Below are 14113 nucleotides of genomic sequence, written 5' to 3'. Positions count from 1 at the left end.
TGGCTCCTGGTGATTGCAATAGGGGCTTCAAAATTAATAAACTGGTGGGAGCCACTGGTCTGGTGATTTTTACTTCCTCTGAGATGAAGACCTTGTGGCCCACATTTCCCAGGGTAGCAAGCACAACTGCTCAGAATGGTCAGCATCAGGTCCGCTCCTGAGTATCACCTTTTCTCCGTGGGTACGAGGGATGCCTGGGTCGCCGGTGTGGGGAGCTAGGAGAACCTTCCTCCGTCTTTTCTCTAAACCTAGGCTGGAGACCAAATCCATGCTTAGCTCTGGGAAGAGCTGTTCCCTTGGAGGCAGCAGATTTCACTGCCATCGGCTCCAGTGCATTTTCTTTGGGGATCTTGAAAAGAACCGAGTGTGAGATATCGTCAGAGGCAGTTTTGGCCAGGAAGGGATACCCTGGCAACTCTCCATCTCCCTGTTGTTGAACCCTCCTCTTAAACCCCACAGGCATCTGTGGCACAGACTCCCTCCCCACCATTAACTCATTCCTGCTAAGGGGCTAGCTGAGAAGATTTTAGGAGACTCCTCTCTAAAACTGATTATTTACAGCAGGGCCGTGGCCCTGCATCCCCTCAAATTGCTCCCTTTGAAAAGCTGGTGTTGCATTCAGGTGACATTCACTATCCATTGTTCCGTTCAAGGAGGGATTCCTATCCAGCACATTCCAGCTCTGCTCCCTCTGATAGAATTAGCCCCCCTCGTTCAAATCTAAGCCTCCCTAAAAGTGTGCAGAAAGCCAACTCCACAGAAATAGCAGTGTCTCATGAATCAAGGTCCTTGTTTCTAAATGTGTGGCACACACTTACAGACCTGCCCCACCCTCCAATGGGCTTCTCTACACATCCTTTTCTTCTGCAACATCTGTGGCTCTCTGAGAACACCTGCCACTGTGTGGCTGCTACTTGCATATATGTGTCTGTCCCCACCCCTAGAACATCAGGGGCCCTTTGGGAGCCAAACTGTGTTTTATTTCTATTGATTTGTCTTTCCTCACCTCTATCCTTGCTCAGACCAAGAAGGAGGATTTGGGGGGTCAGGCCAATTTAAAGACCAGAGAATATATTTAGGAGGAAACATTTTGACTGTGAAAATGACACCTTGACTAAATTTTGAAATCTTTTTCCTGTGAAGAGCTTCATCTTACAAGCAAGCCTATATGGATAAAAATCCCAACTGTCAGGTTTGCCCGTCTAGGGCCCCACCCAGAACACCAACAGAAACAGCAAAAGATGAAAGAGAACAAGTATAAAAAAGACTCATGTTTATCTCCATAGAACATATGACTTTTGATAACAGATTATGTTAAAAGGAGAAGCCCTATTAATTTAATTTCACTGACCTGGAGCTATGGGGAGAGAGAAGCTCAAAGTTTTGTCAACTTTACTTGCAAGTCCAACTTGCATTTGATGAAAAACAGCCCCAGAAAGAAACATTATTTACCTATTTAAAGTAAAAGGAAAATATTCAAAAGGTCTCAAAGAAATGACAACCCTCAAATAAATGTGCACTGCCTTCTCCCCGTTGTGGTACTGTGTCATCTGAATTATAAAAAGTCTCAGTAGCAGAAGTGCCCCCATAGTAAGAGAGCCACCTGACTCCAGAGAAGCTTGGCATTCTCGTTAGAATGAGTAGGAAAACGGAAACGTTATATATGAAACAGCTGAATTAATAATATTTTACAAATTGACATCTACAGAAATTTGCTGAAAGACATTTCTCCTGAAATAATCATTTCCAAAATCACTGTTTTGAAAATATTATATCCATCCCTACTTAAAATTTTTATTTTATTTTTTTTTTCCTACTTAAAAATTTTAAATGAGAGCCATGGCAAAATCTCTTCTCCAACACCCATCCCCACCCCCACAGCTAAGAATGTAGAATTGAGGAGAAACTGCCTGTGTCTCTGCCTCTCTCTCTGTCTCTATGAATAAATAAATAAAATCTTTCCTTTTTTTTAAAAAAAAGAAACTTTAAAATCAACACATGACGGGTGAAAGCAAAGAGACGCGGAGTCATTTCAAAGAAAGTGAATGGGTCCTAGGGCAGCAGGATCAGCCTTTAATCTGATTGAAGACATTCATATTCCAAAGACAAACTGTGTTTTCCTTAAAATGGAGTGGATCATCTATGGAAGCAAGGAAAGTTGCAGAGTGGAAAATTGGCAGCGCCTCTCAAGTACTGTTCAGGGTGGGGGGCAGCCAGATGATGGCTGATGGGGATGGATGGGCTACAGTCCACAGTCGGATTGGCAATCCCTTCTTGCTCATGGGAGCCACTACATCAAGTGATTGGAGCCTGATCTCATTACTAATTCAAATCATTAAACTAACCCTCTTGTTCTGATTCCATGCGTACCAAACAACCTTCTGATAATTTGTTTCCCTCTGTAGCAATTTTGTAAATGATAGAAGAGGTTGGTTAGGCAGACAGCGTATCTGTTCCACCTGCCAGTTCTATTTATTATAAATTAATAATTTGGTATCTGGGTGCTACACAGTGTCTCTCTAAGCTTTGTGAGCTTGAGTCAGAATTTCTGAGTGGGTTCTGGGACCACCTCAAAGGGGAAACTCCTTGACCCAAGGGGTAGCCAAGACTGGCCCTCTGGGTGGCTGCCATTCTATTTGATATCCCGACCTGGCTGCGAACTCCTTTCATGCTAATTCCTACAAGCAAATCTTTTAAAACAACATATAACAGCCTTTTTCACCTACTTGGTGTGTGAGGGAAGTGTCCAATATGAAGGTCATAGTAGCGCTTACTTTCACTTCACCTCACCTCACGTGTTCCCCCTGATGTCCACCCCCCTGGCACCAGTTCCTCCCTACATACAATGACTCTTGAATCTGGAACTCCAGCTCTGCTGTCTCTCCTGACCCTTGACTGTTCAACAGCCAGGTGGACCTCCTGACGTGGAGATCTGACAAGTACCCCAAAGTCAACATGTCAAAGCTGAGTCACACTATTCCCCACAATGGGTTTTTCTGCTCCTTTGCTTTTGTTTAAAACCATTTCCTGAAAAGTACCCACATATTTAAGCTTCAAACCTGAGTAGCCATCTGAATTAGTTGCCTAGGGCTGCTTCAACACGTAGTACATACCAGGTGGGTTCAACAACAGAAAAGTATTGGGTCAAAGCTCTGGAGGCTCTGAGTCCAAGACCAAGGTTTTGGCAGAGTTGGTTCCTGCTGAGAATTGAGGGAATTATCTGTCTGTTCCCTGTATCTTCACATGGTCTTTCTTCTAAGGCTGTGTCTAAATTTTCCCCGTGTATCTGGACACCGTGGGTCAGGAATTCAACCTATGAATTTTGGGGGAAGAAAATCCTAACTCTCTCCCCGCACATTAAAGCTCTTACCAAGTCCTGCTGACCCTAAGCGTTTGTCCATCACTGTCAGGGCTCTCTTCTAGGTCTCCTGGTTTGTTTTACCGCCCTCCTGCTCCTCGCACCCAGAACTCTAATCCACTCTGCACACCTAGACTGAGAGGTCTTTCTCTAAAGCACTTGCTATTATTGCCTCTGAAGCCTTCATTGGTGTCTCCCTTACACTCATTAAAATTCCCTATCAGAGTTTTTAAGGGCTCTTAGGGTCTGGGACCACTTATCCAGCTTCGTTGCCAGACTACATCCCACACAGGGCTACACACCCAGCAAGACTGATCCACCTTCCCTTCTACTTTACTCTCCTGGTTTCTGAACACACTCTCCCCTCAGCCTAGAACACTTCGCTTCTCCATTCACCATTTTAACTTCTGCACATCCTTGAACTCTCTGCTTGGGTATTACACTAAGGCTGTGTGAAGTGTCATCCTTGTGTATTCTCTTGACATCCTTTCTTCACTCATCATAAAACACTGAAACAGTCCACGAATTCATCTACATTCTGCACAGACTGTGAGCCTCATGATGAGGGACTCTGTCTATTTGGCACACAGTTGCATCCCTGGAGTGCCTAGCACAGGTTTCTGGCTTGTAGCAGGTAGTAAAGAGCATTGCTAGATATTTGTCGAAAATAATAACTTTCTGTTTTTTTGCTAACAAGGCTTTCTGACTAGAAATTTTAATCAAATCAAATTTTAATCGAATCAATTTAGATTCAAAGTAGATAATAATGTTGGAAGATTTCAACTGTGTTTTCAGTTGCAAACCTCCAGGGCTAGGAATTCAAATCCATTTATATACTGACAGACAGTACACATGACAATATGTTCACACGAGTGCAATGACCACATGTCTCCATTTGACTGGAGCCACCCGGTTTAAGCCTATTGTTCCAGTGTAATTATTAGTAACATTCCCGTTCACTCTCACAAATACACTGCTTTGGGTGATTAATTATGTGGTCACCTACTCCTAAGCCAGTTTACAAATGTTTCATTTTGTAAATGAAAATAGTGTGTTCCTAACTGCTTTCTAAGGGGAAAGTAAATAGCTATGGTCCAAAATACAGAATGAGATTTGTTTGAGAAAATGGGGTTTAAGAACAAAAGGATGATAGTAGCTGAGGTTTGTAAGATGCAGACTTCTGCCGTAAAGCAAACAATGGAACAAGTCTGAGTGAACCTGTGATCAAGCCAACAGGGAATTCACGTGTCAGGAGTAATGCAGTTAAAGCAGAGTAGGTCTCAGATTCATATGAACCACTAATTCTGAGGGTTTTTAATTTTAGGGGGGGGGGTTTGTTTTGTTTTTGTTTTTAGTCATTGAGAAATACATCCAATTTGTATCTTACATTTAAATAAATTATGACCAAAGCCTCACAGATCAAAAGCAGAAATCTAGACAAGGATGTAGGTCTATTTTCTAGAACTCCCTCATCACATTGCTTGAGACTGGCTTGTGATTCAGTTTCAAGTGCTGACTATGCCAGAGCATCAGTTTAGCCACCGTGTAGCATGAGCATGAAAGTATCCCCCCTAGCCTAATACAGGCACTGCTAGGATTATCTGTTCATGTGGATTTTCCTTGACTTTATCCTCCTTCATATTACCAATATTGGGAGAATGGTTTAATGATAAAAATGAACCTTTTTTTTTAAGGAGAGGAAGGTAGACCAGATTCACTTCCAGGATAAGATTATCTTGTCATCTTTTGACTAACATGGTTCAAAAAAATTTTTTTTTAAGATTTTATTTATTTATTTATTTGAGAGAGAGAGAGAGGCAGAGACACAGGCAGAAGGCGAAGCAGGCTCCATGCAGGGAGCCCGACGTGGGACTCGATCCTGGGTCTCCAAGATCACGCCCTGGGCCAAAGGCAGCACTAAACCACTGAGCCACCCAGGCTGCCCCATAGTTCAAATTTTAAAAGCATATTCAGAAAAGTAAATCTAATAGAGGCAATATAAGGCAAAGACTCATTGAATAAGCATTAACTAACAAGAGGTTTAAATATGTTAACTTAAGGCCAAGTTAGTGACATCAGTGAATGTGGGTGGGGGTGTGGAATGAACGTGTCTATATCACCATTTAAACTTGTGCTTTTCAAACTCCTGCACTTCTTTAAGTGGTGCCATTTTTTAAAACTAAAATCAGGTTTGGGGCAGCCCGAGTGGCTCAGTGGTTTAGCGCCGCCTTCAGCCCAGGGCATGATCTTGGAGACTGGGATCGAGTTCCACATTGGGCTCTCTGCATGGAGCCTGCTTCTCCCTCCGCCTGTGTCTCTGCCTCTCTCTCTCTGTGTCTCTCATGAATAAATAAATAAATCTTAAAAAAATAAAATAAAATCAGGTATGGAAATATAGCAACCAGAGAAACGTATATACTCTTGTAAAATGCATTCAAATATCCTGTGTTTTTCTTAAGGCCAACTACACAAGGCTGTCATAGTAAATCTTAATACACACATACATAAATACACACATTTTTATTTCAAAAAAAAAAAAACCCAAGTGATTTAATATCAATGGGTTCTATATAAAACATAAAACTAAGATTCTGACTCCCTGGAGCTCCCACATTGAAACAGAACTGAACGCTCTTACAATCTAGCTAGGCTGTCCTCTCTACATGGGGTCATTCTGCCCCAAATCAAAACTTGAATTGTCCTATGAACCACAAAAGTTGAGTTCATGCCCTTTGAGAATTGGTGGAAAATCCAATTTGCTTCATTCCACCCCTGTCTACAGAGACAGGCTGATCTAATAATTGTCAGATAGGTTTCAGATCTCAAGTGCTCAGAGAGTTTCTTGTAAATACAGTCCCTGCCTGACTTTCCAATGCCAGCATTGTATACCCATCCCTGAATAAACCACAAGCAAACGTACAGAGCTCTCCTTTACAATCTACAGAAGGTCCGTTACAGTCGCTCAGTTGATAAATTAGAAATGTGGGACCCTCTTCTTCTAGGAATCATGGACAAAAACACCTAATGTAGGGATTCTTCTGCCTGTTTGTTCACTGAGAAATGGTTAAGTACTGGATAGTACAGACTGGGGTATAAAGCTCATCAACTAAAGCTGTCCCTGAGCAAATTTCCTTAGCTGCTCTATGACTCAGTCTCTCTGAGATCCTAATAAAACAGGAATAAAAATTGGATATAAATCAAAAAGGTCGGGTTGTTAGAGGTGGGCGGCTTTGACCCAAGAGGGTTGGCAGCTCCAGTGTGTACAGAATGTTTCCTCTTAACTCCCTTTCTGCATTGTCAGAACTGGCTGTGGGCTCTCGATGTTACCATAGAGGATCATAGCCCACCCAGATCAGGTGACAACTAATGATGGTGGCTTTCCTAGGAGCATCTGCAGTAACTGCAAGTACAGGTCTCCTGTGGAAGAGGGCCCTTGCAGAATCTCCACCATCTGTAAACAACCTAAAGAATGAACTTGGTGATAAAAGGAAGAATAAAGATGAAGGGGAGGTTTGTAACCATGAAAAAAGGCTGCAGGTGTTTGTCTTGAGCCTCATCAGGAAGAGAAAAAGAAGAAACATTTTGGATTCAGAGACAGAAAAGTGATGGAATATGAGAATAGGATTCGAGTGTATTCCACACCAGACAAAATCATCCAATATTTTGCCACCTTGAAAGTAATCAATGAACCTGGTGAATCTGAAGTGTTTATGACTCCACAAGATTTTGTGTGATTCATAACACGCAATGAAAAACAACCAGAAAACTTGGGTCTAGATCAATATACAATAAAATGCTTTGATGGAAAGAAAACTGCCCAGGAACGAGAAAAATTTGCTGATGAAGGCAGTATATTCTATACCCTTGGAGAATGTGGACTCATATCCTTTTTGGACTACATTTTCCTTACAACTGTTCTTTCTACTCCTCAGAAAAATTTTGAAGTTGCCTTCAAGATGTTTGACTTGACTGGATATGGAGAAGTAGACATGGAGGAGTTTGAGTAGGTTCAGAGCATCATTTGCTCCCAAACCAGTACGGGTATGTGTCACAGAGATCGTCCTACTACTGGTAACACTCTAAAGTCTGGCTTGTGTTCAGCCCTCACAACCTACTCCTTTGGAGCTGATCTTAAGGGGTAGCTGACAATCAAAAACTTCCTTGAATTTCAGGGTAAACTTCAGCATGATGTTCTGAAATTAGGGTTCGAACACCATGATCCTGTGGATAGGAAAATTACTGAGAGGCAGTTCAGTGGCATGCTGCTGGCCTACAGTGGACTGCAGTCTAAGAAGTTGACTGCCATGCAGAAGCAGCTCAAGAAGCACTTCAAAGAGGGAAAGGGTCTGACATTTCAGGAAGTGGATGACTTCTTTACTTTCCTAAAGAATATTAATGATGTGGACACTGCATTCAGCTTTTAGCATATGGCAGGGCCATCTCTTGGTAAAGTGACCATGCAGCAGGTGGCCAGGACAACAGCTAAAGTGGAACTCTCCAACCATGTGTGTGATGTGGTGTTTGTGCTCTTTGACTGCGATGGCAATGGGGAGCTGAGCAATAAGGAATTTGTTTCCATCATGAAGCAGCGGCTGATGAGAGGCCTAGAGAAGCCCAAAGTCATGGGCTTCACCCGCCTCATGCAGGCCATGTGGAAGTGCACACAGAAAACTGCCTGGGACTTCGCTTTGCCTAAACAGTAACCCAGAACTGCGAGAGGGACCACCGCCTCCACCCAGAGCACCCTGACCCCTTGAGCAGAGCCTTGGCACAACTTTCCGGCTGCTGCTTTTGGAAGTAGCGCTCCCTTCCTCTTGGGAATGATCTCAGGATTCAGCCAGTTTCCCCTCTCCACCCTTCCCCTGGCAAAGTGTTTCTGCTCAGCCCTCTTTCTGCCCATTGATTATCCCCTTAGGTTCTCAAAAATGTGAACAAGTCCTAAAAGTTCAGGCTTCTGGCACGTTCATCAGCACCATGCATTCAAGTTACCCTCTGGATGAAGAATGCAGGGAACCATACCTGCCAACCCTGGGAAACAGTTCTTGAGTCATTTTTGCTGTGGATTTACATTAAGAACATTATTTGCTTTTCCTCCTGCTGGTGTTTTTAAGCCACAAGTTGGGAAGACCTCTGAAAAGCAGAAGGAAGCCCGTGATGAACAGTCATGAGGAAGACCCGGGCAGCCTGGGCCAGAGAAAGGATCCATGTCGGTCCCCAGGATGGATCTGAGGCCTGCTCCAGGCAGGTGATTTGGGGCAAGATGCTTCATGGCTCTTGGGTTCCCTAGGAGGACGCTGCCACAACTCGGTGCCTAATGAGCAGCGGTGATTAAGTCTGTGTTCCCTGCAAGTGCCACTTCCCCTTCAGGACTGGGTCTCTGAAGCTGAGGCCTGGCTCAGAGCCTGTCTACCCTCTGTCTTAAGCACTTGTAAAATATCACTTTAATTAGAACAGTTTACAATAAACTCTCCTCACCCCCGCAAAAAAATAAAAATAAAAAATAAAAAAAAATCACAAAGATCCTGGCATCTGGTAGGGGCTCAATAAATATTAATTATTATTATTGTTTTCTTGTGGCTACTATTATTGCTGCTTATAAGAATTGTCACTGGCACTCCTAATCCTATATAATAATTTTGAGTTGTATAGATAGACCAGTAGAGTAGTGAAAAAAACAACACAGACTTTATGATAAGCCACATCTATATTCTAAACTAGTTCTGACACATAATAGTTATGCAACCCTCTGCCACTTTCTTAACCTTTCTGAGACTTGGTTTCCTTATCCGTAAAATGGGTATAATACCAATAGTTGTGAATTAAAGGTAATGTATAGAAAAGCAATTGGGCCAATGAGAGTAAACACTCATTAAATGTTTGCTATTGATGTTATTACTTCTACTTCCAAAAAGGCATAAAAATATATGTCCTCAAAACCATCTGATTTCATGGCATTGTCCTCATATACAACACAATTATCACGGGCATTTTTGTCACCCCAGTCAGTTCAGGATAGTATATAAGAGCTTTGCAAATTCACAAGAGTAAGAATGGACTAGAAAAGAATAAAAACAGCAGGAGACCCACTGACTTTGCTTCCTTAGGAAAGATTGCGCTCAGCACAGGGAGAGGCAGGGGCGGCTGCATAATAGGCCTCACAGTCATGCAGTTGATTGGTTTTTGCAAGTTGGAGAGCTAGAGTCAGAATCAGAATCCATTTCAGGTTTTAATTCTACATTTAAAGGCTGGAAAGATGTTTTTCTAAGTAAGTCTGAAATAATAAATCAACATGACACATGGAAAAGATTCTAAATAGGCAATGGGTTACCATTGCTGAGAATTCAAACATCTCCTCTTTGCTGTTACGCCAAGATGCAGAGCAGAGAAAGAAATCCCAAGCTGATGGCATAGAAAGCTACTGTATTCCCTCCTGAGACTGAGCACAGAGCACTACGTGCTCTCACCATGCTCAGGAGCAGACAAGCAGATAAATGAAATGCATCTTTCTTGTAGGAACCCGTGATAGAGCATCTCTGAAGATAAGCATCTAGTATATTGATTGCCTATTTGCTAGGACTTCAGAGAAAGGGAAAAAATTCAGCAGCGGTTGAATCAAACTACTGCAACCCTATGTTTCTGGGTGGGTTTGTATTTGACCCCGGTGAGAAGCCTGTAAGTTTTGAGGCAGCCTATCCCCCCGATCAGAACATCAGAGACTGGTTGTATTTTACCTCTGTGTTCACATAAAATTCTTATCAGCAATTTCCTCCTCTCTCCTGGTCCTCTGGAGCCCTCAGAGCAATCTCAGGGTTAACGTGAATTAGGCACGAGGGGATTCCTCACAGGCAGCAATGAGCCCATCTCACACAAGGCTGTTCAGACTTACTGCCCAGAAAGAGCCACAGGGGACTGGGCTCGGGCATTCTGGAGGCACATCCCATGCCAAAAGCAGATCTTGTGTGGCTATGGCCTGCGAACGTGGCTGTGCACCATAGTCAAAAGTGCCCTCATCTTGTTCTAGAAACAGAACTCAATAACTGAATCTTGATGTTAAAGACCACTGCTTTCTTATTAAGATGGCTGGAACTTTCAGCCCAGAGAAGCTGGGGAAATGTCTCTGTGCTGGGCATTCACATTTTCTTTTATGATCAAATTCTGCAGCCTTCATTATCCCACACCTGCTAACATCCCTCCTCACTCTATGTTAGATATCATTTCTGTGTCTCAGGCAGAACCCATGGGTTACAGGGAATTTTCAGCATCTTGCCCAACCAGCTCCAAGCTCAGGCTATGAAGCATTTTATTTACTTTTATCAACTTCTTTGTGAAGCTCTGGTTATTTATTTTATTTGCTATTAGACAAACACATGCAGGAATGGAAGGTATAACTCCTTTCCCCTTAGCAGTCATCCACCCGTGGTAGTGCTCACTACAATAACATTTTCTGGGTCTATGTGGCTTCCGCTTTGGTGGGAGGGATTTTTGGGCAACATAAGCAGTCTTTTGGCAGCAACCCCATCTTCCCATACACGCCCATCTCTACATTGTTATGAAGTGCTTTACTTGACAGTTACTTCCTTTACCACACTATCGTACACCTTCCAGACCATTGTCAACACCTGCACATTTATTGCTTCAATGGGGTTTTGTTATTGAATGTTGGTTATGCCTGTAAACACATGTATTACAGGATCAGCCACTGCCAAGTGTGCCATAGGTCAGCCCTACCAACCACTCTCTAATCAGCCTGAGACTGCTGTGTAATTCCAGAGATCACAGAAATGAATGGAGAATCCTGGAGTACAGGGGGATATCTTCTGTCCTGGGGACTATGTGCTACGTTTGCCATCTGGTAGGTAAAGGCAATAATTCGGGTGACTATAATAAGCACAGACTAGGCAAGGACTGTAGTCCTTGTTCGAAACTATATTCACTCTTCTTCTAAGAATCAGGCCACAAAGCTAACCTTTCACATTAAAGATACAACAGCTCATGACAAAAAGGAGAGTATCTAAGTCTCACCGAGAACTCAATAGAGCCAGATAGAAGGTGAAACAGAAGGAATGCCATCTAGTCTTATGTGTGACCATCTTCCATGGAGCCCTGCTGAGTCTTTCTTTCATATTCTTCAGGTTTTCTAGAAGGAATGCTCTTCTTGCCTTCAATCTGATGGTGATGAAGGGCAAAGGAGAATCCTTCTCTTCAGTCCCATTCCATTCTGCAGCCTCACTCCTGCCTATGGATCTTTAGGAGAACATTTTTCCTGGGCAGAACATCTACCAGTAGAAGTGAACTCAATTTCTCAGCAGCATAGATGAGAGATCCTGGTTGTCATCCCAGGGAGCAAAATGTGGCACATGCTATAAAAGGGAGGAGTTGGCAAGAGAGGGCAAGGACATGTTTGGGAGGTCTCCCAAGAAGATTTTATTGTAAAAAAAAAATAAAATAAAAAAAAAGAAGATTTTATTGTCAGTATGCAGCAGGGAGATATGGCTGAGCAGAGAGCTGAAAACATAGGAGATTTGGAGACAAAAGAATAAAGGAGTAGGAACTAGTGGAGTCTGGGCCAGACTTCTTCATCCAACTGCCCACCCCTGGGCCAGCCTGCTGTCGAAGAGATGGGCAAGGTAAGAGTCCAGAGCCCTAGGGAGAGGGGTGAAGTAGAGGGCCACAACCACAGCCAGATGGGCAGAGGGCAGAGACCTTCTACAAGGAGTGGCTGGAGACCACGGAGGAACACTGGAGTCCGTGGCTTAGGTCCTAGCCAGGGATGTACCTACCTAAGAACTGCTTACAGGAGGGTAATTACTTTCTGGGTTTCCTTCCAGTTTAGGTGACTGACAGTCCCAATTTGTCCTGGATGAAGGGATACCCTAGAAGGTGGGACTCTCCAGGCAAACTGGGATGAGGTGGTCACACTGCTGTCATTGCTAGGCTGGATCTATGATGGAAATTCCAAGTGGAAACAAAGCAACTAAGCAGTGGAAGGGAGAAGGAGAGAGGCAGAGGACAGCCATCGCTCCACCTCTGGCAGTGGCCAGGGTATTGTGATGAGATAGAACCAATGTAGATGTGGAAGGCTTCAGAGACCTCTATTCAGGAGCAAATGCAGGGGATGCTGAAGAAACACCATGCATGCTGGTCCTGGGAGCCATTTTCATAGCACCGTCTCCCACAGTAGCAGAGCTACTATGTCTGGCTTGTGGTTGGCAACTAACCCCCAGGAACTGAGGTTACTATCCCAGGGAACACCTTGGCAAGGAGCCTTGAGTTCTGAGGGGGGCTCCCCTGCTAAGCAGAGTTGTCACAGTAGGCAGAATGCAGCAGCAGTAGCAGCCTATTGCTGAATGCTGGAGGGCCTGGCTGAGCCACCTTCCTACACCAGCTACACTCTCTAGATTACCACACCCAGCCGTGCTCTGAACAGCATGAGCATGCTGATGTTACTCAATTTCTTAAAAAATATTTTATTTATTTGAGAGAGGGAGAGAGAGAACAAGCAGAGAAAGTGGCAGAAGTAGAGGAAAAAGCAGGTTCCCCATGGAGCAGGGAACCTGATGTGGGGCTCGATCCCATGATCCTGAGATCATTACTTAGCCACAGGCAGAAGCTTAACCTACTGAGCCACTGAGGCACACCCCTCACAATTTTTTTTTAATCCATCCCAGATCTCTCTCCTAAGCTGGACTCATCCATCAGTTGTGTGAACAACTGCCACTTGGATATCTAACAGGCATCTTAGACCAATACAGAGCTCTTTACTGGATACCCTCCTCATTCTTCTAAACCTGCTTCTCTGTCTTGGTAAGGAAAATAAAGAATGACCACTGGGAATTACAAATCCCAAGTATTACCAAAGCATTCATATCTGAAGCCCACCATGAGGTACGGTTGTTTGTTTTAAATTTTATTTTATTATGGTAAGAACACTCGATATGTGATTTACCTGCTAATCATATTTTTAAATGTATGATACATAGTTGTGGACTACAGGTACAACGTTGTACAGATCTCTAGAACTTTTTTTATCTTAATTGACTGAAACTATGCTGGTTGTTAGTAACTCCTCCTCATTTCTCCCATTTCCCCAGCAACTGACAACCACCATTCTACCACTGATGCTATGATTTTGACTATTTTAGATACCTTATTTAAGTGGAATTATGCAGCATTTATCTTTCTGTGATTGGCTTATTTCACTTAGCATTAATATCCTCAAAGTTCATCCATGTTGCTGCACATGGCAAAATTACCTTCCTTTTTAAGGCTGAATAATATTCCATTGTACTGTATTCCAAAATACTGTATTTTCTCTATCCATTCCTCTGTCAACGGACATTTAGATTGTTTCTACATCTTGGCTATTGTGAATAGTGCTGCAATGAATATAGGAAGTGAGCTATAAGCCATTTAAAACTTGGAGCCTTTACGGGCTTTTGTGATACACACCGATCCTGATTTGATATCAAGTGCATCAATGACCCCCTCTCATCTTTCTTGTTCCTTGGTATCTAATTGGGCAGGAAAGATCAACAGGCATCGTTCTGTCATTAGTAGTACTCATCACATGTACAACATTTAGATGAGCTACAAATGGGAAAGTAACGAGAAAGCATCCGTGTGTGTTACATCACTGTAGAGATTGGCTGCTACACTGTAATTGCACTGAGTATGATTTACCCTAAAGGAAATCTGTAAAAAAGATTTAGACGCTAAGTACAGAGTCACGATATTTCCAAATTTAAATCTTCAGAT

General features: G+C 43.1%; 1 protein-coding gene and 1 pseudogene across 5 annotated transcripts in view; one reads left to right on the top strand and one right to left on the bottom strand.

Moving 5' to 3' along the window:
• FRMD4A (FERM domain containing 4A) overlaps nt 1-14113 on the bottom strand; it is a 751487-nt gene that overhangs the window by 507649 nt on the left and 229725 nt on the right. The window lies entirely within an intron of this gene.
• Nucleotides 6626-8349, top strand: LOC112658796 (calcium uptake protein 1, mitochondrial-like; annotated as a pseudogene).

This window comes from Canis lupus, chromosome 2 (assembly GCF_003254725.2).
Source record: "Canis lupus dingo isolate Sandy chromosome 2, ASM325472v2, whole genome shotgun sequence".
Lineage (NCBI taxonomy): Eukaryota > Metazoa > Chordata > Mammalia > Carnivora > Canidae > Canis > Canis lupus.
Note: the sequence above shows the minus strand (reverse complement) of the source record. Positions and strands in the feature narration are given on the sequence as shown.